Source organism: Gasterosteus aculeatus, chromosome 6 (assembly GCF_964276395.1).
Source record: "Gasterosteus aculeatus chromosome 6, fGasAcu3.hap1.1, whole genome shotgun sequence".
Lineage (NCBI taxonomy): Eukaryota > Metazoa > Chordata > Actinopteri > Perciformes > Gasterosteidae > Gasterosteus > Gasterosteus aculeatus.
In genome coordinates this window covers 10,994,661-11,014,501 of record NC_135693.1, presented here as the reverse complement: position 1 = coordinate 11,014,501, position 19,841 = coordinate 10,994,661, and the positions used below count along the sequence as shown (strand labels likewise).

General features: G+C 38.6%; 83 non-coding genes across 83 annotated transcripts; all 83 read left to right on the top strand.

Moving 5' to 3' along the window:
• The first annotated feature begins 100 nt into the window (after positions 1-100).
• On the top strand, positions 101-174 carry trnat-ugu (transfer RNA threonine (anticodon UGU)). The gene has a single exon. It is a non-coding gene; the product is annotated as a tRNA-Thr (tRNA).
• An 88-nt stretch (positions 175-262) lies between these two features.
• Positions 263-336, top strand: trnat-agu (transfer RNA threonine (anticodon AGU)). The gene has a single exon. It is a non-coding gene; the product is annotated as a tRNA-Thr (tRNA).
• An 88-nt stretch (positions 337-424) lies between these two features.
• Positions 425-498, top strand: trnat-agu (transfer RNA threonine (anticodon AGU)). The gene has a single exon. It is a non-coding gene; the product is annotated as a tRNA-Thr (tRNA).
• A 233-nt stretch (positions 499-731) lies between these two features.
• Positions 732-805, top strand: trnat-ugu (transfer RNA threonine (anticodon UGU)). Its single transcript has one exon. It is a non-coding gene; the product is annotated as a tRNA-Thr (tRNA).
• Positions 806-893: 88 nt separating this feature from the next.
• trnat-agu (transfer RNA threonine (anticodon AGU)) lies at positions 894-967 on the top strand. Its single transcript has one exon. It is a non-coding gene; the product is annotated as a tRNA-Thr (tRNA).
• A 250-nt stretch (positions 968-1,217) lies between these two features.
• On the top strand, positions 1,218-1,291 carry trnat-agu (transfer RNA threonine (anticodon AGU)). Its single transcript has one exon. It is a non-coding gene; the product is annotated as a tRNA-Thr (tRNA).
• Positions 1,292-1,541: 250 nt separating this feature from the next.
• On the top strand, positions 1,542-1,615 carry trnat-agu (transfer RNA threonine (anticodon AGU)). Its single transcript has one exon. It is a non-coding gene; the product is annotated as a tRNA-Thr (tRNA).
• Positions 1,616-1,746: 131 nt separating this feature from the next.
• On the top strand, positions 1,747-1,820 carry trnat-cgu (transfer RNA threonine (anticodon CGU)). Its single transcript has one exon. It is a non-coding gene; the product is annotated as a tRNA-Thr (tRNA).
• Positions 1,821-2,053: 233 nt separating this feature from the next.
• Positions 2,054-2,127, top strand: trnat-ugu (transfer RNA threonine (anticodon UGU)). Its single transcript has one exon. It is a non-coding gene; the product is annotated as a tRNA-Thr (tRNA).
• An 88-nt stretch (positions 2,128-2,215) lies between these two features.
• Positions 2,216-2,289, top strand: trnat-agu (transfer RNA threonine (anticodon AGU)). The gene has a single exon. It is a non-coding gene; the product is annotated as a tRNA-Thr (tRNA).
• Positions 2,290-2,523: 234 nt separating this feature from the next.
• trnat-ugu (transfer RNA threonine (anticodon UGU)) lies at positions 2,524-2,597 on the top strand. The gene has a single exon. It is a non-coding gene; the product is annotated as a tRNA-Thr (tRNA).
• An 88-nt stretch (positions 2,598-2,685) lies between these two features.
• trnat-agu (transfer RNA threonine (anticodon AGU)) lies at positions 2,686-2,759 on the top strand. The gene has a single exon. It is a non-coding gene; the product is annotated as a tRNA-Thr (tRNA).
• Positions 2,760-2,847: 88 nt separating this feature from the next.
• Positions 2,848-2,921, top strand: trnat-agu (transfer RNA threonine (anticodon AGU)). The gene has a single exon. It is a non-coding gene; the product is annotated as a tRNA-Thr (tRNA).
• A 233-nt stretch (positions 2,922-3,154) lies between these two features.
• trnat-ugu (transfer RNA threonine (anticodon UGU)) lies at positions 3,155-3,228 on the top strand. The gene has a single exon. It is a non-coding gene; the product is annotated as a tRNA-Thr (tRNA).
• Positions 3,229-3,478: 250 nt separating this feature from the next.
• trnat-agu (transfer RNA threonine (anticodon AGU)) lies at positions 3,479-3,552 on the top strand. Its single transcript has one exon. It is a non-coding gene; the product is annotated as a tRNA-Thr (tRNA).
• A 250-nt stretch (positions 3,553-3,802) lies between these two features.
• trnat-agu (transfer RNA threonine (anticodon AGU)) lies at positions 3,803-3,876 on the top strand. The gene has a single exon. It is a non-coding gene; the product is annotated as a tRNA-Thr (tRNA).
• Positions 3,877-4,007: 131 nt separating this feature from the next.
• On the top strand, positions 4,008-4,081 carry trnat-cgu (transfer RNA threonine (anticodon CGU)). Its single transcript has one exon. It is a non-coding gene; the product is annotated as a tRNA-Thr (tRNA).
• Positions 4,082-4,314: 233 nt separating this feature from the next.
• trnat-ugu (transfer RNA threonine (anticodon UGU)) lies at positions 4,315-4,388 on the top strand. Its single transcript has one exon. It is a non-coding gene; the product is annotated as a tRNA-Thr (tRNA).
• An 88-nt stretch (positions 4,389-4,476) lies between these two features.
• trnat-agu (transfer RNA threonine (anticodon AGU)) lies at positions 4,477-4,550 on the top strand. The gene has a single exon. It is a non-coding gene; the product is annotated as a tRNA-Thr (tRNA).
• Positions 4,551-4,784: 234 nt separating this feature from the next.
• Positions 4,785-4,858, top strand: trnat-ugu (transfer RNA threonine (anticodon UGU)). Its single transcript has one exon. It is a non-coding gene; the product is annotated as a tRNA-Thr (tRNA).
• Positions 4,859-4,946: 88 nt separating this feature from the next.
• Positions 4,947-5,020, top strand: trnat-agu (transfer RNA threonine (anticodon AGU)). Its single transcript has one exon. It is a non-coding gene; the product is annotated as a tRNA-Thr (tRNA).
• An 88-nt stretch (positions 5,021-5,108) lies between these two features.
• On the top strand, positions 5,109-5,182 carry trnat-agu (transfer RNA threonine (anticodon AGU)). Its single transcript has one exon. It is a non-coding gene; the product is annotated as a tRNA-Thr (tRNA).
• A 233-nt stretch (positions 5,183-5,415) lies between these two features.
• Positions 5,416-5,489, top strand: trnat-ugu (transfer RNA threonine (anticodon UGU)). Its single transcript has one exon. It is a non-coding gene; the product is annotated as a tRNA-Thr (tRNA).
• Positions 5,490-5,577: 88 nt separating this feature from the next.
• Positions 5,578-5,651, top strand: trnat-agu (transfer RNA threonine (anticodon AGU)). Its single transcript has one exon. It is a non-coding gene; the product is annotated as a tRNA-Thr (tRNA).
• A 250-nt stretch (positions 5,652-5,901) lies between these two features.
• Positions 5,902-5,975, top strand: trnat-agu (transfer RNA threonine (anticodon AGU)). Its single transcript has one exon. It is a non-coding gene; the product is annotated as a tRNA-Thr (tRNA).
• An 88-nt stretch (positions 5,976-6,063) lies between these two features.
• trnat-ugu (transfer RNA threonine (anticodon UGU)) lies at positions 6,064-6,137 on the top strand. Its single transcript has one exon. It is a non-coding gene; the product is annotated as a tRNA-Thr (tRNA).
• Positions 6,138-6,370: 233 nt separating this feature from the next.
• Positions 6,371-6,444, top strand: trnat-ugu (transfer RNA threonine (anticodon UGU)). Its single transcript has one exon. It is a non-coding gene; the product is annotated as a tRNA-Thr (tRNA).
• An 88-nt stretch (positions 6,445-6,532) lies between these two features.
• On the top strand, positions 6,533-6,606 carry trnat-agu (transfer RNA threonine (anticodon AGU)). Its single transcript has one exon. It is a non-coding gene; the product is annotated as a tRNA-Thr (tRNA).
• Positions 6,607-6,694: 88 nt separating this feature from the next.
• On the top strand, positions 6,695-6,768 carry trnat-ugu (transfer RNA threonine (anticodon UGU)). The gene has a single exon. It is a non-coding gene; the product is annotated as a tRNA-Thr (tRNA).
• An 88-nt stretch (positions 6,769-6,856) lies between these two features.
• Positions 6,857-6,930, top strand: trnat-agu (transfer RNA threonine (anticodon AGU)). Its single transcript has one exon. It is a non-coding gene; the product is annotated as a tRNA-Thr (tRNA).
• Positions 6,931-7,061: 131 nt separating this feature from the next.
• Positions 7,062-7,135, top strand: trnat-cgu (transfer RNA threonine (anticodon CGU)). The gene has a single exon. It is a non-coding gene; the product is annotated as a tRNA-Thr (tRNA).
• A 233-nt stretch (positions 7,136-7,368) lies between these two features.
• On the top strand, positions 7,369-7,442 carry trnat-ugu (transfer RNA threonine (anticodon UGU)). Its single transcript has one exon. It is a non-coding gene; the product is annotated as a tRNA-Thr (tRNA).
• Positions 7,443-7,691: 249 nt separating this feature from the next.
• Positions 7,692-7,765, top strand: trnat-agu (transfer RNA threonine (anticodon AGU)). The gene has a single exon. It is a non-coding gene; the product is annotated as a tRNA-Thr (tRNA).
• Positions 7,766-8,158: 393 nt separating this feature from the next.
• Positions 8,159-8,232, top strand: trnat-agu (transfer RNA threonine (anticodon AGU)). The gene has a single exon. It is a non-coding gene; the product is annotated as a tRNA-Thr (tRNA).
• An 88-nt stretch (positions 8,233-8,320) lies between these two features.
• Positions 8,321-8,394, top strand: trnat-ugu (transfer RNA threonine (anticodon UGU)). The gene has a single exon. It is a non-coding gene; the product is annotated as a tRNA-Thr (tRNA).
• Positions 8,395-8,644: 250 nt separating this feature from the next.
• On the top strand, positions 8,645-8,718 carry trnat-agu (transfer RNA threonine (anticodon AGU)). The gene has a single exon. It is a non-coding gene; the product is annotated as a tRNA-Thr (tRNA).
• A 131-nt stretch (positions 8,719-8,849) lies between these two features.
• On the top strand, positions 8,850-8,923 carry trnat-cgu (transfer RNA threonine (anticodon CGU)). Its single transcript has one exon. It is a non-coding gene; the product is annotated as a tRNA-Thr (tRNA).
• Positions 8,924-9,156: 233 nt separating this feature from the next.
• On the top strand, positions 9,157-9,230 carry trnat-ugu (transfer RNA threonine (anticodon UGU)). The gene has a single exon. It is a non-coding gene; the product is annotated as a tRNA-Thr (tRNA).
• An 88-nt stretch (positions 9,231-9,318) lies between these two features.
• trnat-agu (transfer RNA threonine (anticodon AGU)) lies at positions 9,319-9,392 on the top strand. The gene has a single exon. It is a non-coding gene; the product is annotated as a tRNA-Thr (tRNA).
• An 88-nt stretch (positions 9,393-9,480) lies between these two features.
• On the top strand, positions 9,481-9,554 carry trnat-ugu (transfer RNA threonine (anticodon UGU)). The gene has a single exon. It is a non-coding gene; the product is annotated as a tRNA-Thr (tRNA).
• Positions 9,555-9,804: 250 nt separating this feature from the next.
• trnat-agu (transfer RNA threonine (anticodon AGU)) lies at positions 9,805-9,878 on the top strand. The gene has a single exon. It is a non-coding gene; the product is annotated as a tRNA-Thr (tRNA).
• Positions 9,879-9,966: 88 nt separating this feature from the next.
• Positions 9,967-10,040, top strand: trnat-agu (transfer RNA threonine (anticodon AGU)). The gene has a single exon. It is a non-coding gene; the product is annotated as a tRNA-Thr (tRNA).
• A 131-nt stretch (positions 10,041-10,171) lies between these two features.
• trnat-cgu (transfer RNA threonine (anticodon CGU)) lies at positions 10,172-10,245 on the top strand. Its single transcript has one exon. It is a non-coding gene; the product is annotated as a tRNA-Thr (tRNA).
• A 233-nt stretch (positions 10,246-10,478) lies between these two features.
• On the top strand, positions 10,479-10,552 carry trnat-ugu (transfer RNA threonine (anticodon UGU)). Its single transcript has one exon. It is a non-coding gene; the product is annotated as a tRNA-Thr (tRNA).
• A 250-nt stretch (positions 10,553-10,802) lies between these two features.
• Positions 10,803-10,876, top strand: trnat-agu (transfer RNA threonine (anticodon AGU)). Its single transcript has one exon. It is a non-coding gene; the product is annotated as a tRNA-Thr (tRNA).
• An 88-nt stretch (positions 10,877-10,964) lies between these two features.
• Positions 10,965-11,038, top strand: trnat-ugu (transfer RNA threonine (anticodon UGU)). Its single transcript has one exon. It is a non-coding gene; the product is annotated as a tRNA-Thr (tRNA).
• Positions 11,039-11,288: 250 nt separating this feature from the next.
• trnat-agu (transfer RNA threonine (anticodon AGU)) lies at positions 11,289-11,362 on the top strand. Its single transcript has one exon. It is a non-coding gene; the product is annotated as a tRNA-Thr (tRNA).
• Positions 11,363-11,450: 88 nt separating this feature from the next.
• trnat-agu (transfer RNA threonine (anticodon AGU)) lies at positions 11,451-11,524 on the top strand. Its single transcript has one exon. It is a non-coding gene; the product is annotated as a tRNA-Thr (tRNA).
• A 131-nt stretch (positions 11,525-11,655) lies between these two features.
• Positions 11,656-11,729, top strand: trnat-cgu (transfer RNA threonine (anticodon CGU)). Its single transcript has one exon. It is a non-coding gene; the product is annotated as a tRNA-Thr (tRNA).
• A 233-nt stretch (positions 11,730-11,962) lies between these two features.
• On the top strand, positions 11,963-12,036 carry trnat-ugu (transfer RNA threonine (anticodon UGU)). Its single transcript has one exon. It is a non-coding gene; the product is annotated as a tRNA-Thr (tRNA).
• A 250-nt stretch (positions 12,037-12,286) lies between these two features.
• trnat-agu (transfer RNA threonine (anticodon AGU)) lies at positions 12,287-12,360 on the top strand. Its single transcript has one exon. It is a non-coding gene; the product is annotated as a tRNA-Thr (tRNA).
• Positions 12,361-12,491: 131 nt separating this feature from the next.
• On the top strand, positions 12,492-12,565 carry trnat-cgu (transfer RNA threonine (anticodon CGU)). Its single transcript has one exon. It is a non-coding gene; the product is annotated as a tRNA-Thr (tRNA).
• Positions 12,566-12,798: 233 nt separating this feature from the next.
• On the top strand, positions 12,799-12,872 carry trnat-ugu (transfer RNA threonine (anticodon UGU)). Its single transcript has one exon. It is a non-coding gene; the product is annotated as a tRNA-Thr (tRNA).
• Positions 12,873-13,122: 250 nt separating this feature from the next.
• trnat-ugu (transfer RNA threonine (anticodon UGU)) lies at positions 13,123-13,196 on the top strand. The gene has a single exon. It is a non-coding gene; the product is annotated as a tRNA-Thr (tRNA).
• Positions 13,197-13,446: 250 nt separating this feature from the next.
• trnat-agu (transfer RNA threonine (anticodon AGU)) lies at positions 13,447-13,520 on the top strand. Its single transcript has one exon. It is a non-coding gene; the product is annotated as a tRNA-Thr (tRNA).
• A 250-nt stretch (positions 13,521-13,770) lies between these two features.
• trnat-ugu (transfer RNA threonine (anticodon UGU)) lies at positions 13,771-13,844 on the top strand. The gene has a single exon. It is a non-coding gene; the product is annotated as a tRNA-Thr (tRNA).
• Positions 13,845-13,932: 88 nt separating this feature from the next.
• trnat-agu (transfer RNA threonine (anticodon AGU)) lies at positions 13,933-14,006 on the top strand. The gene has a single exon. It is a non-coding gene; the product is annotated as a tRNA-Thr (tRNA).
• Positions 14,007-14,094: 88 nt separating this feature from the next.
• trnat-ugu (transfer RNA threonine (anticodon UGU)) lies at positions 14,095-14,168 on the top strand. Its single transcript has one exon. It is a non-coding gene; the product is annotated as a tRNA-Thr (tRNA).
• Positions 14,169-14,256: 88 nt separating this feature from the next.
• On the top strand, positions 14,257-14,330 carry trnat-agu (transfer RNA threonine (anticodon AGU)). The gene has a single exon. It is a non-coding gene; the product is annotated as a tRNA-Thr (tRNA).
• An 88-nt stretch (positions 14,331-14,418) lies between these two features.
• Positions 14,419-14,492, top strand: trnat-agu (transfer RNA threonine (anticodon AGU)). The gene has a single exon. It is a non-coding gene; the product is annotated as a tRNA-Thr (tRNA).
• Positions 14,493-14,623: 131 nt separating this feature from the next.
• On the top strand, positions 14,624-14,697 carry trnat-cgu (transfer RNA threonine (anticodon CGU)). Its single transcript has one exon. It is a non-coding gene; the product is annotated as a tRNA-Thr (tRNA).
• A 233-nt stretch (positions 14,698-14,930) lies between these two features.
• Positions 14,931-15,004, top strand: trnat-ugu (transfer RNA threonine (anticodon UGU)). The gene has a single exon. It is a non-coding gene; the product is annotated as a tRNA-Thr (tRNA).
• An 88-nt stretch (positions 15,005-15,092) lies between these two features.
• On the top strand, positions 15,093-15,166 carry trnat-agu (transfer RNA threonine (anticodon AGU)). The gene has a single exon. It is a non-coding gene; the product is annotated as a tRNA-Thr (tRNA).
• An 88-nt stretch (positions 15,167-15,254) lies between these two features.
• On the top strand, positions 15,255-15,328 carry trnat-agu (transfer RNA threonine (anticodon AGU)). The gene has a single exon. It is a non-coding gene; the product is annotated as a tRNA-Thr (tRNA).
• Positions 15,329-15,459: 131 nt separating this feature from the next.
• trnat-cgu (transfer RNA threonine (anticodon CGU)) lies at positions 15,460-15,533 on the top strand. Its single transcript has one exon. It is a non-coding gene; the product is annotated as a tRNA-Thr (tRNA).
• A 233-nt stretch (positions 15,534-15,766) lies between these two features.
• Positions 15,767-15,840, top strand: trnat-ugu (transfer RNA threonine (anticodon UGU)). The gene has a single exon. It is a non-coding gene; the product is annotated as a tRNA-Thr (tRNA).
• Positions 15,841-16,090: 250 nt separating this feature from the next.
• trnat-ugu (transfer RNA threonine (anticodon UGU)) lies at positions 16,091-16,164 on the top strand. Its single transcript has one exon. It is a non-coding gene; the product is annotated as a tRNA-Thr (tRNA).
• Positions 16,165-16,414: 250 nt separating this feature from the next.
• Positions 16,415-16,488, top strand: trnat-agu (transfer RNA threonine (anticodon AGU)). The gene has a single exon. It is a non-coding gene; the product is annotated as a tRNA-Thr (tRNA).
• Positions 16,489-16,576: 88 nt separating this feature from the next.
• Positions 16,577-16,650, top strand: trnat-agu (transfer RNA threonine (anticodon AGU)). Its single transcript has one exon. It is a non-coding gene; the product is annotated as a tRNA-Thr (tRNA).
• Positions 16,651-16,738: 88 nt separating this feature from the next.
• Positions 16,739-16,812, top strand: trnat-agu (transfer RNA threonine (anticodon AGU)). The gene has a single exon. It is a non-coding gene; the product is annotated as a tRNA-Thr (tRNA).
• Positions 16,813-16,900: 88 nt separating this feature from the next.
• On the top strand, positions 16,901-16,974 carry trnat-agu (transfer RNA threonine (anticodon AGU)). The gene has a single exon. It is a non-coding gene; the product is annotated as a tRNA-Thr (tRNA).
• A 233-nt stretch (positions 16,975-17,207) lies between these two features.
• Positions 17,208-17,281, top strand: trnat-ugu (transfer RNA threonine (anticodon UGU)). Its single transcript has one exon. It is a non-coding gene; the product is annotated as a tRNA-Thr (tRNA).
• A 250-nt stretch (positions 17,282-17,531) lies between these two features.
• Positions 17,532-17,605, top strand: trnat-agu (transfer RNA threonine (anticodon AGU)). The gene has a single exon. It is a non-coding gene; the product is annotated as a tRNA-Thr (tRNA).
• Positions 17,606-17,693: 88 nt separating this feature from the next.
• Positions 17,694-17,767, top strand: trnat-agu (transfer RNA threonine (anticodon AGU)). The gene has a single exon. It is a non-coding gene; the product is annotated as a tRNA-Thr (tRNA).
• Positions 17,768-17,898: 131 nt separating this feature from the next.
• On the top strand, positions 17,899-17,972 carry trnat-cgu (transfer RNA threonine (anticodon CGU)). The gene has a single exon. It is a non-coding gene; the product is annotated as a tRNA-Thr (tRNA).
• Positions 17,973-18,205: 233 nt separating this feature from the next.
• Positions 18,206-18,279, top strand: trnat-ugu (transfer RNA threonine (anticodon UGU)). The gene has a single exon. It is a non-coding gene; the product is annotated as a tRNA-Thr (tRNA).
• An 88-nt stretch (positions 18,280-18,367) lies between these two features.
• Positions 18,368-18,441, top strand: trnat-agu (transfer RNA threonine (anticodon AGU)). The gene has a single exon. It is a non-coding gene; the product is annotated as a tRNA-Thr (tRNA).
• Positions 18,442-18,529: 88 nt separating this feature from the next.
• Positions 18,530-18,603, top strand: trnat-agu (transfer RNA threonine (anticodon AGU)). Its single transcript has one exon. It is a non-coding gene; the product is annotated as a tRNA-Thr (tRNA).
• A 131-nt stretch (positions 18,604-18,734) lies between these two features.
• Positions 18,735-18,808, top strand: trnat-cgu (transfer RNA threonine (anticodon CGU)). The gene has a single exon. It is a non-coding gene; the product is annotated as a tRNA-Thr (tRNA).
• Positions 18,809-19,041: 233 nt separating this feature from the next.
• On the top strand, positions 19,042-19,115 carry trnat-ugu (transfer RNA threonine (anticodon UGU)). Its single transcript has one exon. It is a non-coding gene; the product is annotated as a tRNA-Thr (tRNA).
• Positions 19,116-19,365: 250 nt separating this feature from the next.
• trnat-ugu (transfer RNA threonine (anticodon UGU)) lies at positions 19,366-19,439 on the top strand. The gene has a single exon. It is a non-coding gene; the product is annotated as a tRNA-Thr (tRNA).
• Positions 19,440-19,527: 88 nt separating this feature from the next.
• trnat-agu (transfer RNA threonine (anticodon AGU)) lies at positions 19,528-19,601 on the top strand. The gene has a single exon. It is a non-coding gene; the product is annotated as a tRNA-Thr (tRNA).
• An 88-nt stretch (positions 19,602-19,689) lies between these two features.
• trnat-agu (transfer RNA threonine (anticodon AGU)) lies at positions 19,690-19,763 on the top strand. The gene has a single exon. It is a non-coding gene; the product is annotated as a tRNA-Thr (tRNA).
• The last annotated feature ends 78 nt before the right edge of the window (positions 19,764-19,841 follow it).

Genomic DNA, 19,841 nt, shown 5'->3' with positions numbered 1-19,841 from the left:
ATTCTCGACCCCATCTTTAAAAGTTTAACAGCATTTTTAGATTTCCAACATGGTAAAAATGAATTAAATTTAATCGTTTTCAGGAAAAACTTAAAACAGTGGCGCTGTGGCTTAGCTGGTCAAAGTGCCTGTCTTGTAAACAGGAGATCCTGGGTTCAAATCCCAGCAGTGCCTTTAACCCAGTGTTTTGACTTCATTTTCATAATTAAAACTTTTTTGAAAAGAAGTTCAACTCGTTTTTGGTTTAAACGCTTCAAGTAGAGGCGCTGTGGCTTAGTTGGTCAAAGTGCCTGTCTAGTAAACAGGAGATCCTGGGTTCAAATCCCGGCAGTGCCTTTAACCCAGTGTTTTCACTTCATTTTCATAATTAAAACTTTTTTGAAAGGAAGTTCAACTCGTTTTTGGTTTAAATGCTTCAAGTAGAGGCGCTGTGGCTTAGTTGGTCAAAGTGCCTGTCTAGTAAACAGGAGATCCTGGGTTCAAATCCCAGCAGGGCCTTCGTCGCTATAATATTCATTTAGTGTTCATAATGCCTTGTTTACAAACGAGATTCCAGTTTCATAGGGACGAGTCTACTAACAAAGGCAATGTGGTTTGATGCTTGACTGACTGTCTCAAAAGATCCTGTTTAATTCTCGACCCCATCTTTAAAAGTTTAACAGCATTTTTAGATTTCCAACATGGTAAAAATGAATTAAATTTAATCGTTTTCAGGAAAAACTTAAAACAGTGGCGCTGTGGCTTAGCTGGTCAAAGTGCCTGTCTTGTAAACAGGAGATCCTGGGTTCAAATCCCAGCAGTGCCTTTAACCCAGTGTTTTGACTTCATTTTCATAATTAAAACTTTTTTGAAAAGAAGTTCAACTCGTTTTTGGTTTAAACGCTTCAAGTAGAGGCGCTGTGGCTTAGTTGGTCAAAGTGCCTGTCTAGTAAACAGGAGATCCTGGGTTCAAATCCCGGCAGTGCCTTTAACCCAGTGTTTTCACTTCATTTTCATAATTAAAACTTTTTTGAAAAGAAGTTCAACTCGTTTTGGGTTTAACATCTTCAAGTAGAGGCGCTGTGGCTTAGATGGTCAAAGTGCCTGTCTAGTAAACAGGAATTCCTAGGTTCAAATCCCAGCAGTGCCTTTAACCCAGTTTTTGGACTTCATTTTCATAATTAAAACTTTTTTGAATAGAAGTTCAACTCTTTTTTGGTTTAAATGCTTCAAGTAGAGGCGCTGTGGCTTAGTTGGTCAAAGTGCCTGTCTAGTAAACAGGAGATCCTGGGTTCAAATCCCAGCAGTGCCTTTTACCCAGTGTTTTGACTTCATTTTCATAATTAAAACTTTTTTGAAAAGAAGTTCAACTGGTTTTTGGTTTAAACGCTTCAAGTAGAGGCTCTGTGGATTAGTTGGTCAAAGTGCCTGTCTAGTAAACAGGAGATCCTGGGTTAAAATCCCAGCAGTGCCTTTTACCCAGTGTTTTGACTTCATTTTCATTAATAAAACTTTTTTGAAAAGAAGTTCAACTGGTTTTTGGTTTAAACGCTTCAAGTAGAGGCTCTGTGGATTAGTTGGTCAAAGTGCCTGTCTAGTAAACAGGAGATCCTGGGTTCAAATCCCAGCAGTGCCTTTAACCTCTGTTTTGACTTCCTTTTTTTTATTATTCCAACTTGCTGAGATATTACATTTTACTTTTGTGCATTAAAACCTGGTGAAATACAGCTAAACTCAAGATCTTTAGGAATAAAATGCATGTCCAAGGGCTCTGTGGCTTAGTTGGTTAAAGCGCCTGTTTCGTAAACAGGAGACCCTGGGTTCAAATCCCAGCAGGGCCTTCGTCGCTATAATATTCATTTAGTGTTCATAATGCCTTGTTTACAAACGAGATTCCAGTTTCATAGGGACGAGTCTACTAACAAAGGCAATGTGGTTTGATGCTTGACTGACTGTCTCAAAAGATCCTGTTTAATTCTCGACCCCATCTTTAAAAGTTTAACAGCATTTTTAGATTTCCAACATGGTAAAAATGAATTAAATTTAATCGTTTTCAGGAAAAACTTAAAACAGTGGCGCTGTGGCTTAGCTGGTCAAAGTGCCTGTCTTGTAAACAGGAGATCCTGGGTTCAAATCCCAGCAGTGCCTTTAACCCAGTGTTTTGACTTCATTTTCATAATTAAAACTTTTTTGAAAAGAAGTTCAACTCGTTTTTGGTTTAAATGCTTCAAGTAGAGGCGCTGTGGCTTAGTTGGTCAAAGTGCCTGTCTAGTAAACAGGAGATCCTGGGTTCAAATCCCAGCAGGGCCTTCGTCGCTATAATATTCATTTAGTGTTCATAATGCCTTGTTTACAAACGAGATTCCAGTTTCATAGGGACGAGTCTACTAACAAAGGCAATGTGGTTTGATGCTTGACTGAATTGTCTCAAAAGATCCTGTTTAATTCTCGACCCCATCTTTAAAAGTTTAACAGCATTTTTAGATTTCCAACATGGTAAAAATGAATTAAATTTAATCGTTTTCAGGAAAAACTTAAAACAGTGGCGCTGTGGCTTAGCTGGTCAAAGTGCCTGTCTTGTAAACAGGAGATCCTGGGTTCAAATCCCAGCAGTGCCTTTAACCCAGTGTTTTGACTTCATTTTCATAATTAAAACTTTTTTGAAAAGAAGTTCAACTCGTTTTTGGTTTAAACGCTTCAAGTAGAGGCGCTGTGGCTTAGTTGGTCAAAGTGCCTGTCTAGTAAACAGGAGATCCTGGGTTCAAATCCCGGCAGTGCCTTTAACCCAGTGTTTTCACTTCATTTTCATAATTAAAACTTTTTTGAAAAGAAGTTCAACTCGTTTTTGGTTTAAATGCTTCAAGTAGAGGCGCTGTGGCTTAGTTGGTCAAAGTGCCTGTCTAGTAAACAGGAGATCCTGGGTTCAAATCCCAGCAGGGCCTTCGTCGCTATAATATTCATTTAGTGTTCATAATGCCTTGTTTACAAACGAGATTCCAGTTTCATAGGGACGAGTCTACTAACAAAGGCAATGTGGTTTGATGCTTGACTGACTGTCTCAAAAGATCCTGTTTAATTCTCGACCCCATCTTTAAAAGTTTAACAGCATTTTTAGATTTCCAACATGGTAAAAATGAATTAAATTTAATCGTTTTCAGGAAAAACTTAAAACAGTGGCGCTGTGGCTTAGCTGGTCAAAGTGCCTGTCTTGTAAACAGGAGATCCTGGGTTCAAATCCCAGCAGTGCCTTTAACCCAGTGTTTTGACTTCATTTTCATAATTAAAACTTTTTTGAAAAGAAGTTCAACTCGTTTTGGGTTTAACATCTTCAAGTAGAGGCGCTGTGGCTTAGATGGTCAAAGTGCCTGTCTAGTAAACAGGAATTCCTAGGTTCAAATCCCAGCAGTGCCTTTAACCCAGTTTTTGGACTTCATTTTCATAATTAAAACTTTTTTGAATAGAAGTTCAACTCTTTTTTGGTTTAAATGCTTCAAGTAGAGGCGCTGTGGCTTAGTTGGTCAAAGTGCCTGTCTAGTAAACAGGAGATCCTGGGTTCAAATCCCAGCAGTGCCTTTTACCCAGTGTTTTGACTTCATTTTCATAATTAAAACTTTTTTGAAAAGAAGTTCAACTGGTTTTTGGTTTAAACGCTTCAAGTAGAGGCTCTGTGGATTAGTTGGTCAAAGTGCCTGTCTAGTAAACAGGAGATCCTGGGTTAAAATCCCAGCAGTGCCTTTTACCCAGTGTTTTGACTTCATTTTCATTAATAAAACTTTTTTGAAAAGAAGTTCAACTGGTTTTTGGTTTAAACGCTTCAAGTAGAGGCTCTGTGGATTAGTTGGTCAAAGTGCCTGTCTAGTAAACAGGAGATCCTGGGTTCAAATCCCAGCAGTGCCTTTAACCTCTGTTTTGACTTCCTTTTTTTTATTATTCCAACTTGCTGAGATATTACATTTTACTTTTGTGCATTAAAACCTGGTGAAATACAGCTAAACTCAAGATCTTTAGGAATAAAATGCATGTCCAAGGGCTCTGTGGCTTAGTTGGTTAAAGCGCCTGTTTCGTAAACAGGAGACCCTGGGTTCAAATCCCAGCAGGGCCTTCGTCGCTATAATATTCATTTAGTGTTCATAATGCCTTGTTTACAAACGAGATTCCAGTTTCATAGGGACGAGTCTACTAACAAAGGCAATGTGGTTTGATGCTTGACTGACTGTCTCAAAAGATCCTGTTTAATTCTCGACCCCATCTTTAAAAGTTTAACAGCATTTTTAGATTTCCAACATGGTAAAAATGAATTAAATTTAATCGTTTTCAGGAAAAACTTAAAACAGTGGCGCTGTGGCTTAGCTGGTCAAAGTGCCTGTCTTGTAAACAGGAGATCCTGGGTTCAAATCCCAGCAGTGCCTTTAACCCAGTGTTTTGACTTCATTTTCATAATTAAAACTTTTTTGAAAAGAAGTTCAACTCGTTTTTGGTTTAAATGCTTCAAGTAGAGGCGCTGTGGCTTAGTTGGTCAAAGTGCCTGTCTAGTAAACAGGAGATCCTGGGTTCAAATCCCAGCAGGGCCTTCGTCGCTATAATATTCATTTAGTGTTCATAATGCCTTGTTTACAAACGAGATTCCAGTTTCATAGGGACGAGTCTACTAACAAAGGCAATGTGGTTTGATGCTTGACTGAATTGTCTCAAAAGATCCTGTTTAATTCTCGACCCCATCTTTAAAAGTTTAACAGCATTTTTAGATTTCCAACATGGTAAAAATGAATTAAATTTAATCGTTTTCAGGAAAAACTTAAAACAGTGGCGCTGTGGCTTAGCTGGTCAAAGTGCCTGTCTTGTAAACAGGAGATCCTGGGTTCAAATCCCAGCAGTGCCTTTAACCCAGTGTTTTGACTTCATTTTCATAATTAAAACTTTTTTGAAAAGAAGTTCAACTCGTTTTTGGTTTAAACGCTTCAAGTAGAGGCGCTGTGGCTTAGTTGGTCAAAGTGCCTGTCTAGTAAACAGGAGATCCTGGGTTCAAATCCCGGCAGTGCCTTTAACCCAGTGTTTTCACTTCATTTTCATAATTAAAACTTTTTTGAAAAGAAGTTCAACTCGTTTTTGGTTTAAATGCTTCAAGTAGAGGCGCTGTGGCTTAGTTGGTCAAAGTGCCTGTCTAGTAAACAGGAGATCCTGGGTTCAAATCCCAGCAGGGCCTTCGTCGCTATAATATTCATTTAGTGTTCATAATGCCTTGTTTACAAACGAGATTCCAGTTTCATAGGGACGAGTCTACTAACAAAGGCAATGTGGTTTGATGCTTGACTGACTGTCTCAAAAGATCCTGTTTAATTCTCGACCCCATCTTTAAAAGTTTAACAGCATTTTTAGATTTCCAACATGGTAAAAATGAATTAAATTTAATCGTTTTCAGGAAAAACTTAAAACAGTGGCGCTGTGGCTTAGCTGGTCAAAGTGCCTGTCTTGTAAACAGGAGATCCTGGGTTCAAATCCCAGCAGTGCCTTTAACCCAGTGTTTTGACTTCATTTTCATAATTAAAACTTTTTTGAAAAGAAGTTCAACTCGTTTTTGGTTTAAACGCTTCAAGTAGAGGCGCTGTGGCTTAGTTGGTCAAAGTGCCTGTCTAGTAAACAGGAGATCCTGGGTTCAAATCCCGGCAGTGCCTTTAACCCAGTGTTTTCACTTCATTTTCATAATTAAAACTTTTTTGAAAAGAAGTTCAACTCGTTTTGGGTTTAACATCTTCAAGTAGAGGCGCTGTGGCTTAGATGGTCAAAGTGCCTGTCTAGTAAACAGGAATTCCTAGGTTCAAATCCCAGCAGTGCCTTTAACCCAGTTTTTGGACTTCATTTTCATAATTAAAACTTTTTTGAATAGAAGTTCAACTCTTTTTTGGTTTAAATGCTTCAAGTAGAGGCGCTGTGGCTTAGTTGGTCAAAGTGCCTGTCTAGTAAACAGGAGATCCTCGGTTCAAATCCCAGCAGTGCCTTTAAAAATGTTTCTTGTCTTCATTTTTCTGATTAAAACTTTTTTGAAAAGAAGTTCAACTTGTTTTTGGTTTAAACACTTCAAGCAGAGGCGCTGTGGCTTAGTTGGTCAAAGTGCCTGTCTTGTAAACAGGAGACCCTGGGTTCAAATCCCAGCAGGGCCTTCGTCGCTATAATATTCATTTAGTGTTCATAATGCCTTGTTTACAAACGAGATTCCAGTTTCATAGGGACGAGTCTACTAACAAAGGCAATGTGGTTTGATGCTTGACTGACTGTCTCAAAAGATCCTGTTTAATTCTCGACCCCATCTTTAAAAGTTTAACAGCATTTTTAGATTTCCAACATGGTAAAAATGAATTAAATTTAATCGTTTTCAGGAAAAACTTAAAACAGTGGCGCTGTGGCTTAGCTGGTCAAAGTGCCTGTCTTGTAAACAGGAGATCCTGGGTTCAAATCCCAGCAGTGCCTTTAACCCAGTGTTTTGACTTCATTTTCATAATTAAAACTTTTTTGAAAAGAAGTTCAACTCGTTTTTGGTTTAAATGCTTCAAGTAGAGGCGCTGTGGCTTAGTTAGTCAAAGTGCCTGTCTAGTAAACAGGAGATCCTGGGTTCAAATCCCAGCAGTGCCTTTAAAAATGTTTCTTGTCTTCATTTTTCTGATTAAAACTTTTTTGAAAAGAAGTTCAACTTGTTTTTGGTTTAAACACTTCAAGCAGAGGCGCTGTGGCTTAGTTGGTCAAAGTGCCTGTCTTGTAAACAGGAGATCCTGGGTTCAAATCCCGGCAGTGCCTTTAACCCAGTGTTTTCACTTCATTTTCATAATTAAAACTTTTTTGAAAAGAAGTTCAACTCGTTTTGGGTTTAACAGCTTCAAGTAGAGGCGCTGTGGATTAGTTGGTCAAAGTGCCTGTCTAGTAAACAGGAGATCCTGGGTTCAAATCCCAGCAGTGCCTTTATCCTCTGTTTTGACTTCCTTTTTTTTATTATTCCAACTTGCTGAGATATTACATTTTACTTTTGTGCATTAAAACCTGGTGAAATACAGCTAAACTCAAGATCTTTAGGAATAAAATGCATGTCCAAGGGCTCTGTGGCTTAGTTGGTTAAAGCGCCTGTTTCGTAAACAGGAGACCCTGGGTTCAAATCCCAGCAGGGCCTTCGTCGCTATAATATTCATTTGGTGTTCATAATGCCTTGTTTACAAACGAGATTCCAGTTTCATAGGGACGAGTCTACTAACAAAGGCAATGTGGTTTGATGCTAGACTGACTGTCTCAAAAGATCCTGTTTAATTCTCGACCCCATCTTTAAAAGTTTAACAGCATTTTTAGATTTCCAACATGGTAAAAATGAATTAAATTTAATCGTTTTCAGGAAAAACTTAAAACAGTGGCGCTATGGCTTAGCTGGTCAAAGTGCCTGTCTTGTAAACAGGAGATCCTGGGTTCAAATCCCGGCAGTGCCTTTAACCCAGTGTTTTCACTTTATTTTCATAATTAAAACTTTTTGAAAAGAAGTTCAACTCGTTTTGGGTTTAACAGCTTCAAGTAGAGGCGCTGTGGCTTAGATGGTCAAAGTGCCTGTCTAGTAAACAGGAATTCCTAGGTTCAAATCCCAGCAGTGCCTTTAACCCAGTGTTTAGACTTCATTTTCATAATTAAAACTTTTTTGAAAAGAAGTTCAACTCCTTTTTGGTTTAAACGCTTCAAGTAGAGGCTCTGTGGATTAGTTGGTCAAAGTGCCTGTCTAGTAAACAGGAGATCCTGGGTTCAAATCCCAGCAGTGCCTTTAACCTCTGTTTTGACTTCCTTTTTTTTATTATTCCAACTTGCTGAGATATTACATTTTACTTTTGTGCATTAAAACCTGGTGAAATACAGCTAAACTCAAGATCTTTAGGAATAAAATGCATGTCCAAGGGCTCTGTGGCTTTAACCCAGTGTTTTCACTTCATTTTCATAATTAAAACTTTTTTGAAAAGAAGTTCAACTCGTTTTGGGTTTAACAGCTTCAAGTAGAGGCGATGTGGCTTAGATGGTCAAAGTGCCTGTCTATTAAACAGGAATTCCTAGGTTCAAATCCCAGCAGTGCCTTTAACCCAGTTTTTGGACTTCATTTTCATAATTAAAACTTTTTTGAATAGAAGTTCAACTCTTTTTTGGTTTAAATGCTTCAAGTAGAGGCGCTGTGGCTTAGTTGGTCAAAGTGCCTGTCTAGTAAACAGGAGATCCTGGGTTCAAATCCCAGCAGTGCCTTTAAAAATGTTTCTTGTCTTCATTTTTCTGATTAAAACTTTTTTGAAAAGAAGTTCAACTTGTTTTTGGTTTAAACACTTCAAGCAGAGGCGCTGTGGCTTAGTTGGTCAAAGTGCCTGTCTTGTAAACAGGAGATCCTGGGTTCAAATCCCAGCAGTGCCTTTAACCCAGTGTTTTCACTTCATTTTCATAATTAAAACTTTTTTGAAAAGAAGTTCAACTCGTTTTGGGTTTAACAGCTTCAAGTAGAGGCGCTGTGGCTTAGATGGTCAAAGTGCCTGTCTAGTAAACAGGAATTCCTAGGTTCAAATCCCAGCAGTGCCTTTAACCCAGTTTTTGGACTTCATTTTCATAATTAAAACTTTTTTGAAAAGAAGTTCAACTGGTTTTTGGTTTAAACACTTCAAGTAGAGGCTCTGTGGATTAGTTGGTCAAAGTGCCTGTCTAGTAAACAGGAGATCCTGGGTTCAAATCCCAGCAGTGCCTTTAACCTCTGTTTTGACTTCCTTTTTTTTATTATTCCAACTTGCTGAGATATTACATTTTACTTTTGTGCATTAAAACCTGGTGAAATACAGCTAAACTCAAGATCTTTAGGAATAAAATGCATGTCCAAGGGCTCTGTGGCTTAGTTGGTTAAAGCGCCTGTTTCGTAAACAGGAGACCCTGGGTTCAAATCCCAGCAGGGCCTTCGTCGCTATAATATTCATTTGGTGTTCATAATGCCTTGTTTACAAACGAGATTCCAGTTTCATAGGGACGAGTCTACTAACAAAGGCAATGTGGTTTGATGCTAGACTGACTGTCTCAAAAGATCCTGTTTAATTCTCGACCCCATCTTTAAAAGTTTAACAGCATTTTTAGATTTCCAACATGGTAAAAATGAATTAAATTTAATCGTTTTCAGGAAAAACTTAAAACAGTGGCGCTGTGGCTTAGCTGGTCAAAGTGCCTGTCTTGTAAACAGGAGATCCTGGGTTCAAATCCCAGCAGTGCCTTTAACCCGGTGTTTTCACTTCATTTTCATAATTAAAACTTTTTTGAAAAGAAGTTCAACTCGTTTTGGGTTTAACAGCTTCAAGTAGAGGCGCTGTGGCTTAGATGGTCAAAGTGCCTGTCTAGTAAACAGGAGATCCTGGGTTCAAATCCCAGCAGTGCCTTTAAAAATGTTTCTTGTCTTCATTTTTCTGATTAAAACTTTTTTGAAAAGAAGTTCAACTTGTTTTTGGTTTAAACACTTCAAGCAGAGGCGCTGTGGCTTAGTTGGTCAAAGTGCCTGTCTTGTAAACAGGAGATCCTGGGTTCAAATCCCAGCAGTGCCTTTAACCCAGTGTTTTCACTTCATTTTCATAATTAAAACTTTTTTGAAAAGAAGTTCAACTCGTTTTGGGTTTAACAGCTTCAAGTAGAGGCGCTGTGGCTTAGATGGTCAAAGTGCCTGTCTAGTAAACAGGAATTCCTAGGTTCAAATCCCAGCAGTGCCTTTAACCCAGTTTTTGGACTTCATTTTCATAATTAAAACTTTTTTGAAAAGAAGTTCAACTGGTTTTTGGTTTAAACACTTCAAGTAGAGGCTCTGTGGATTAGTTGGTCAAAGTGCCTGTCTAGTAAACAGGAGATCCTGGGTTCAAATCCCAGCAGTGCCTTTTACCCAGTGTTTTGACTTCGTTTTCATAATTAAAACTTTTTTGAAAAGAAGTTCAACTGGTTTTTGGTTTAAACGCTTCAAGTAGAGGCTCTGTGGATTAGTTGGTCAAAGTGCCTGTCTAGTAAACAGGAGATCCTGGGTTCAAATCCCAGCAGTGCCTTTAACCTCTGTTTTGACTTCCTTTTTTTTATTATTCCAACTTGCTGAGATATTACATTTTACTTTTGTGCATTAAAACCTGGTGAAATACAGCTAAACTCAAGATCTTTAGGAATAAAATGCATGTCCAAGGGCTCTGTGGCTTAGTTGGTTAAAGCGCCTGTTTCGTAAACAGGAGACCCTGGGTTCAAATCCCAGCAGGGCCTTCGTCGCTATAATATTCATTTGGTGTTCATAATGCCTTGTTTACAAACGAGATTCCAGTTTCATAGGGTCGAGTCTACTAACAAAGGCAATGTGGTTTGATGCTAGACTGACTGTCTCAAAAGATCCTGTTTAATTCTCGACCCCATCTTTAAAAGTTTAACAGCATTTTTAGATTTCCAACATGGTAAAAATGAATTAAATTTAATCGTTTTCAGGAAAAACTTAAAACAGTGGCGCTGTGGCTTAGCTGGTCAAAGTGCTTGTCTTGTAAACAGGAGATCCTGGGTTCAAATCCCAGCAGTGCCTTTAACCCGGTGTTTTCACTTCATTTTCATAATTAAAACTTTTTTGAAAAGAAGTTCAACTCGTTTTGGGTTTAACAGCTTCAAGTAGAGGCGCTGTGGCTTAGATGGTCAAAGTGCCTGTCTAGTAAACAGGAATTCCTAGGTTCAAATCCCAGCAGTGCCTTTAACCCAGTGTTTTGACTTCATTTTCATAATTAAATCTTTTTTGAAAAGAAGTTCAACTCGTTTTTGGTTTAAACGCTTCAAGCAGAGGCGCTGTGGCTTAGTTGGTCAAAGTGCCTGTCTAGTAAACAGGAGATCCTGGGTTCAAATCCCAGCAGTGCCTTTAAAAATGTTTCTTGTCTTCATTTTTCTGATTAAAACTTTTTTGAAAAGAAGTTCAACTTGTTTTTGGTTTAAACACTTCAAGCAGAGGCGCTGTGGCTTAGTTGGTCAAAGTGCCTGTCTTGTAAACAGGAGATCCTGGGTTCAAATCCCAGCAGTGCCTTTAACCCAGTGTTTTCACTTCATTTTCATAATTAAAACTTTTTTGAAAAGAAGTTAAACTCGTTTTGGGTTTAACAGCTTCAAGTAGAGGCGCTGTGGCTTAGATTGTCAAAGTGCCTGTCTAGTAAACAGGAATTCCTAGGTTCAAATCCCAGCAGTGCCTTTAACCCAGTTTTTGGACTTCATTTTCATAATTAAAACTTTTTTGAAAAGAAGTTCAACTGGTTTTTGGTTTAAACACTTCAAGTAGAGGCTCTGTGGATTAGTTGGTCAAAGTGCCTGTCTAGTAAACAGGAGATCCTGGGTTCAAATCCCAGCAGTGCCTTTTACCCAGTGTTTTGACTTCATTTTCATAATTAAAACTTTTTTGAAAAGAAGTTCAACTGGTTTTTGGTTTAAACGCTTCAAGTAGAGGCTCTGTGGATTAGTTGGTCAAAGTGCCTGTCTAGTAAACAGGAGATCCTGGGTTCAAATCCCAGCAGTGCCTTTAACCTCTGTTTTGACTTCCTTTTTTTTATTATTCCAACTTGCTGAGATATTACATTTTACTTTTGTGCATTAAAACCTGGTGAAATACAGCTAAACTCAAGATCTTTAGGAATAAAATGCATGTCCAAGGGCTCTGTGGCTTAGTTGGTTAAAGCGCCTGTTTCGTAAACAGGAGACCCTGGGTTCAAATCCCAGCAGGGCCTTCGTCGCTATAATATTCATTTGGTGTTCATAATGCCTTGTTTACAAACGAGATTCCAGTTTCATAGGGACGAGTCTACTAACAAAGGCAATGTGGTTTGATGCTAGACTGACTGTCTCAAAAGATCCTGTTTAATTCTCGACCCCATCTTTAAAAGTTTAAAAGCATTTTTAGATTTCCAACATGGTAAAAATGAATTAAATTTAATCGTTTTCAGGAAAAACTTAAAACAGTGGCGCTGTGGCTTAGCTGGTCAAAGTGCCTGTCTTGTAAACAGGAAATCCTGGGTTCAAATCCCAGCAGTGCCTTTAACCTGGTGTTTTCACTTCATTTTCATAATTAAAACTTTTTTGAAAAGAAGTTCAACTCGTTTTGGGTTTAACAGCTTCAAGTAGAGGCGCTGTGGCTTAGATGGTCAAAGTGCCTGTCTAGTATACAGGAATTCCTAGGTTCAAATCCCAGCAGTGCCTTTAACCCAGTGTTTGGACTTCATTTTCATAATTAAAACTTTTTTGAAAAGAAGTTCAACTCGTTTTTGGTTTAAATGCTTCAAGTAGAGGCTCTGTGGATTAGTTGGTCAAAGTGCCTGTCTAGTAAACAGGAGATCCTGGGTTCAAATCCCAGCAGTGCCTTTAACCTCTGTTTTGACTTCCTTTTTTTTATTATTCCAACTTGCTGAGATATTACATTTTACTTTTGTGCATTAAAACCTGGTGAAATACAGCTAAACTCAAGATCTTTAGGAATAAAATGCATGTCCAAGGGCTCTGTGGCTTAGTTGGTTAAAGCGCCTGTTTCGTAAACAGGAGACCCTGGGTTCAAATCCCAGCAGGGCCTTCGTCGCTATAATATTCATTTGGTGTTCATAATGCCTTGTTTACAAACGAGATTCCAGTTTCATAGGGACGAGTCTACTAACAAAGGCAATGTGGTTTGATGCTAGACTGACTGTCTCAAAAGATCCTGTTTAATTCTCGACCCCATCTTTAAAAGTTTAACAGCATTTATAGATTTCCAACATGGTAAAAATGAATTAAATTTAATCGTTTTCAGGAAAAACTTAAAACAGTGGCGCTGTGGCTTAGCTGGTCAAAGTGCCTGTCTTGTAAACAGGAGATCCTGGGTTCAAATCCCAGCAGTGCCTTTAACCCGGTGTTTTCACTTCATTTTCATAATTAAAACTTTTTTGAAAAGAAGTTCAACTCGTTTTGGGTTTAACAGCTTCAAGTAGAGGCGCTGTGGCTTAGATGGTCAAAGTGCCTGTCTAGTAAACAGGAATTCCTAGGTTCAAATCCCAGCAGTGCCTTTAAAAATGTTTCTTGTCTTCATTTTTCTGATTAAAACTTTTTTGAAAAGAAGTTCAACTTGTTTTTGGTTTAAACACTTCAAGCAGAGGCGCTGTGGCTTAGCTGGTCAAAGTGCCTGTCTTGTAAACAGGAGATCCTGGGTTCAAATCCCAGCAGTGCCTTTAACCCAGTGTTTTCACTTCATTTTCATAATTAAAACTTTTTTGAAAAGAAGTTCAACTCGTTTTGGGTTTAACAGCTTCAAGTAGAGGCGCTGTGGCTTAGATGGTCAAAGTGCCTGTCTAGTAAACAGGAATTCCTAGGTTCAAATCCCAGCAGTGCCTTTAACCCAGTTTTTGGACTTCATTTTCATAATTAAAACTTTTTTGAAAAGAAGTTCAACTGGTTTTTGGTTTAAACGCTTCAAGTAGAGGCTCTGTGGATTAGTTGGTCAAAGTGCCTGTCTAGTAAACAGGAGATCCTGGGTTCAAATCCCAGCAGTGCCTTTAACCCAGTGTTTTGACTTCATTTTCATAATTAAAACTTTTTTGAAAAGAAGTTCAATTGGTTTTGGGTTTAAGCGCTTCAAGTAGAGGCGCTGTGGCTTAGATGGTCAAAGTGCCTGTCTAGTAAACAGGAGATCCAGGGTTCTAATCCCAGCAGTGCCTTTAAAAATGTGTCTTGTCTTCATTTTTCTGATTAAAACTTTTTTGAAAAGGTATTCAATTCGTTATTTGTTTAGGTGCTTCAAGTAGAGGCGCTGTGGCTTAGCTGGTCAAAGTGCCTGCCTTGTAAACAGGAGATCCTGGGTTCAAATCCCAGCAGTGTCTTTAACCCAGTGTTTTCACTTCATTTTCATAATTAAAACTTTTTTGAAAAGAAGTTCAACTGGTTTTTGGTTTAAACGCTTCAAGTAGAGGCTCTGTGGATTAGTTGGTCAAAGTGCCTGTCTAGTAAACAGGAGATCCTGGGTTCAAATCCCAGCAGTGCCTTTTACCCAGTGTTTTGACTTCATTTTCATAATTAAAACTTTTTTGAAAAGAAGTTCAACTGGTTTTTGGTTTAAACGCTTCAAGTAGAGGCTCTGTGGATTAGTTGGTCAAAGTGCCTGCCTTGTAAACAGGAGATCCTGGGTTCAAATCCCAGCAGTGTCTTTAACCCAGTGTTTTCACTTCATTTTCATAATTAAAACTTTTTTGAAAAGAAGTTCAACTGGTTTTTGGTTTAAACGCTTCAAGTAGAGGCTCTGTGGATTAGTTGGTCAAAGTGCCTGTCTAGTAAACAGGAGATCCTGGGTTCAAATCCCAGCAGTGCCTTTTACCCAGTGTTTTGACTTCATTTTCATAATTAAAACTTTTTTGAAAAGAAGTTCAACTGGTTTTTGGTTTAAACGCTTCAAGTAGAGGCTCTGTGGATTAGTTGGTCAAAGTGCCTGTCTAGTAAACAGGAGATCCTGGGTTCAAATCCCAGCAGTGCCTTTAACCTCTGTTTTGACTTCCTTTTTTTTATTATTCCAACTTGCTGAGATATTACATTTTACTTTTGTGCATTAAAACCTGGTGAAATACAGCTAAACTCAAGATCTTTAGGAATAAAATGCATGTCCAAGGGCTCTGTGGCTTAGTTGGTTAAAGCGCCTGTTTCGTAAACAGGAGACCCTGGGTTCAAATCCCAGCAGGGCCTTCGTCGCTATAATATTCATTTGGTGTTCATAATGCCTTGTTTACAAACGAGATTCCAGTTTCATAGGGACGAGTCTACTAACAAAGGCAATGTGGTTTGATGCTAGACTGACTGTCTCAAAAGATCCTGTTTAATTCTCGACCCCATCTTTAAAAGTTTAACAGCATTTTTAGATTTCCAACATGGTAAAAATGAATTAAATTTAATCGTTTTCAGGAAAAACTTAAAACAGTGGCGCTGTGGCTTAGCTGGTCAAAGTGCCTGTCTTGTAAACAGGAGATCCTGGGTTCAAATCCCAGCAGTGCCTTTAACCCAGTGTTTTGACTTCATTTTCATAATTAAATCTTTTTTGAAAAGAAGTTCAACTCGTTTTTGGTGTAAACGCTTCAAGCAGAGGCGCTGTGGCTTAGTTGGTCAAAGTGCCTGTCTAGTAAACAGGAGATCCTGGGTTCAAATCCCAGCAGTGCCTTTAACCCAGTGTTTTGACTTCATTTTCATAATTAAAACTTTTTTGAAAAGAAGTTCAACTGGTTTTTGGTTTAAACGCTTCAAGTAGAGGCTCTGTGGATTAGTTGGTCAAAGTGCCTGTCTAGTAAACAGGAGATCCTGGGTTCAAATCCCAGCAGTGCCTTTAACCTCTGTTTTGACTTCCTTTTTTTTATTATTCCAACTTGCTGAGATATTACATTTTACTTTTGTGCATTAAAACCTGGTGAAATACAGCTAAACTCAAGATCTTTAGGAATAAAATGCATGTCCAAGGGCTCTGTGGCTTAGTTGGTTAAAGCGCCTGTTTCGTAAACAGGAGACCCTGGGTTCAAATCCCAGCAGGGCCTTCGTCGCTATAATATTCATTTGGTGTTCATAATGCCTTGTTTACAAACGAGATTCCAGTTTCATAGGGACGAGTCTACTAACAAAGGCAATGTGGTTTGATGCTAGACTGACTGTCTCAAAAGATCCTGTTTAATTCTCGACCCCATCTTTAAAAGTTTAACAGCATTTTTAGATTTCCAACATGGTAAAAATGAATTAAATTTAATCGTTTTCAGGAAAAACTTAAAACAGTGGCGCTGTGGCTTAGCTGGTCAAAGTGCCTGTCTTGTAAACAGGAGATCCTGGGTTCAAATCCCAGCAGTGCCTTTAACCCGGTGTTTTCACTTCATTTTCATAATTAAAACTTTTTTGAAAAGAAGTTCAACTCGTTTTGGGTTTAACAGCTTCAAGTAGAGGCGCTGTGGCTTAGATGGTCAAAGTGCCTGTCTAGTATACAGGAATTCCTAGGTTCAAATCCCAGCAGTGCCTTTAACCCAGTTTTTGGACTTCATTTTCATAATTAAAACTTTTTTGAAAAGAAGTTCAACTCGTTTTTGGTTTAAACGCTTCAAGTAGAGGCGCTGTGGCTTAGCTGGTCAAAGTGCCTGTCTTGTAAACAGGAGATCCTGGGTTCAAATCCCAGCAGTGCCTTTTACCCGGTGTTTTCACTTCATTTTCATAATTAAAACTTTTTTGAAAAGAAGTTCAACTCGTTTTGGGTTTAACAGCTTCAAGTAGAGGCGCTGTGGCTTAGATGGTCAAAGTGCCTGTCTAGTAAACAGGAATTCCTAGGTTCAAATCCCAGCAGTGCCTTTAACCCATTGTTTAGACTTCATTTTCATAATTAAATCTTTTTTGAAAAGAAGTTCAACTCGTTTTTGGTTTAAACGCTTCAAGCAGAGGCGCTGTGGCTTAGTTGGTCAAAGTGCCTGTCTAGTAAACAGGAGATCCTGGGTTCAAATCCCAGCAGTGCCTTTAAAAATGTTTCTTGTCTTCATTTTTCTAATTAAAACTTTTTTGAAAAGAAGTTCAACTTTTTTTTGGTTTAAACACTTCAAGCAGAGGCGCTGTGGCTTAGTTGGTCAAAGTGCCTGTCTAGTAAACAGGAGATCCTGGGTTCAAATCCCAGCAGTGCCTTTAACCCAGTGTTTTGACTTCATTTTCATAATTAAATCTTTTTTGAAAAGAAGTTCAACTCGTTTTTGGTTTAAACCCTTCAAGCAGAGGCGCAGTGGCTTAGTTGGTCAAAGTGCCTGTCTAGTAAACAGGAGATCCTGGGTTCAAATCCCAGCAGTGCCTTTAACCCAGTGTTTTGACTTCATTTTCATAATTAAAACTTTTTTGAAAAGAAGTTCAACTCGTTTTTGGTTTAAACGCTTCAAGTAGAGGCTCTGTGGCTTAGTTGGTCAAAGTGCCTGTCTAGTAAACAGGAGACCCTGGGTTCAAATCCCAGCAGGGCCTTCGTCCCTATAATATTCATTTAGTGTCCATAATGCCTTGTTTACAAACGAGATTCCAGTTTCATAGGGACGAGGGTACTAACAAAGGCAATGTGGTTTGATGCTAGACTGACTGTCTCAAAAGATCCTGTTTAATTCTCGACCCCATCTTTAAAAGTTTAACAGCATTTTTAGATTTCCAACATGGTAAAAATGAATTAAATTTAATCGTTTTCAGGAAAAACTTAAAACAGTGGCGCTGTGGCTTAGCTGGTCAAAGTGCCTGTCTTGTAAACAGGAGATCCTGGGTTCAAATCCCAGCAGTGCCTTTAACCCGGTGTTTTCACTTCATTTTCATAATTAAAACTTTTTTGAAAAGAAGTTCAACTCGTTTTGGGTTTAACAGCTTCAAGTAGAGGCGCTGTGGCTTAGATGGTCAAAGTGCCTGTCTAGTAAACAGGAATTCCTAGGTTCAAATCCCAGCAGTGCCTTTAACCCAGTGTTTTCACTTCATTTTCATAATTAAAACTTTTTTGAAAAGAAGTTCAACTGGTTTTTGGTTTAAACGCTTCAAGTAGAGGCTCTGTGGATTAGTTGGTCAAAGTGCCTGTCTAGTAAACAGGAGATCCTGGGTTCAAATCCCAGCAGTGCCTTTTACCCAGTGTTTTGACTTCATTTTCATAATTAAAACTTTTTTGAAAAGAAGTTCAACTGGTTTTTGGTTTAAACGCTTCAAGTAGAGGCTCTGTGGATTAGTTGGTCAAAGTGCCTGTCTAGTAAACAGGAGATCCTGGGTTCAAATCCCAGCAGTGCCTTTAACCTCTGTTTTGACTTCCTTTTTTTTATTATTCCAACTTGCTGAGATATTACATTTTACTTTTGTGCATTAAAACCTGGTGAAATACAGCTAAACTCAAGATCTTTAGGAATAAAATGCATGTCCAAGGGCTCTGTGGCTTAGTTGGTTAAAGCGCCTGTTTCGTAAACAGGAGACCCTGGGTTCAAATCCCAGCAGGGCCTTCGTCGCTATAATATTCATTTGGTGTTCATAATGCCTTGTTTACAAACGAGATTCCAGTTTCATAGGGACGAATCTACTAACAAAGGCAATGTGGTTTGATGCTAGACTGACTGTCTCAAAAGATCCTGTTTAATTCTCGACCCCATCTTTAAAAGTTTAACAGCATTTTTAGATTTCCAACATGGTAAAAATGAATTAAATTTAATCGTTTTCAGGAAAAACTTAAAACAGTGGCGCTGTGGCTTAGCTGGTCAAAGTGCCTGTCTTGTAAACAGGAGATCCTGGGTTCAAATCCCAGCAGTGCCTTTAACCCAGTGTTTTGACTTCATTTTCATAATTAAATCTTTTTTGAAAAGAAGTTCAACTCGTTTTTGGTGTAAACGCTTCAAGCAGAGGCGCTGTGGCTTAGTTGGTCAAAGTGCCTGTCTAGTAAACAGGAGATCCTGGGTTCAAATCCCAGCAGTGCCTTTAACCCAGTGTTTTGACTTCATTTTCATAATTAAAACTTTTTTGAAAAGAAGTTCAACTGGTTTTTGGTTTAAACGCTTCAAGTAGAGGCTCTGTGGATTAGTTGGTCAAAGTGCCTGTCTAGTAAACAGGAGATCCTGGGTTCAAATCCCAGCAGTGCCTTTAACCTCTGTTTTGACTTCCTTTTTTTTATTATTCCAACTTGCTGAGATATTACATTTTACTTTTGTGCATTAAAACCTGGTGAAATACAGCTAAACTCAAGATCTTTAGGAATAAAATGCATGTCCAAGGGCTCTGTGGCTTAGTTGGTTAAAGCGCCTGTTTCGTAAACAGGAGACCCTGGGTTCAAATCCCAGCAGGGCCTTCGTCGCTATAATATTCATTTGGTGTTCATAATGCCTTGTTTACAAACGAGATTCCAGTTTCATAGGGACGAGTCTACTAACAAAGGCAATGTGGTTTGATGCTAGACTGACTGTCTCAAAAGATCCTGTTTAATTCTCGACCCCATCTTTAAAAGTTTAACAGCATTTTTAGATTTCCAACATGGTAAAAATGAATTAAATTTAATCGTTTTCAGGAAAAACTTAAAACAGTGGCGCTGTGGCTTAGCTGGTCAAAGTGCCTGTCTTGTAAACAGGAGATCCTGGGTTCAAATCCCAGCAGTGCCTTTAACCCGGTGTTTTCACTTCATTTTCATAATTAAAACTTTTTTGAAAAGAAGTTCAACTCGTTTTGGGTTTAACAGCTTCAAGTAGAGGCGCTGTGGCTTAGATGGTCAAAGTGCCTGTCTAGTATACAGGAATTCCTAGGTTCAAATCCCAGCAGTGCCTTTAACCCAGTTTTTGGACTTCATTTTCATAATTAAAACTTTTTTGAAAAGAAGTTCAACTCGTTTTTGGTTTAAACGCTTCAAGTAGAGGCGCTGTGGCTTAGCTGGTCAAAGTGCCTGTCTTGTAAACAGGAGATCCTGGGTTCAAATCCCAGCAGTGCCTTTTACCCGGTGTTTTCACTTCATTTTCATAATTAAAACTTTTTTGAAAAGAAGTTCAACTCGTTTTTGGTTTAAACGCTTCAAGCAGAGGCGCTGTGGCTTAGTTGGTCAAAGTGCCTGTCTAGTAAACAGGAGATCCTGGGTTCAAATCCCAGCAGTGCCTTTAAAAATGTTTCTTGTCTTCATTTTTCTAATTAAAACTTTTTTGAAAAGAAGTTCAACTTTTTTTTGGTTTAAACACTTCAAGCAGAGGCGCTGTGGCTTAGTTGGTCAAAGTGCCTGTCTAGTAAACAGGAGATCCTGGGTTCAAATCCCAGCAGTGCCTTTAACCCAGTGTTTTGACTTCATTTTCATAATTAAATCTTTTTTGAAAAGAAGTTCAACTCGTTTTTGGTTTAAACCC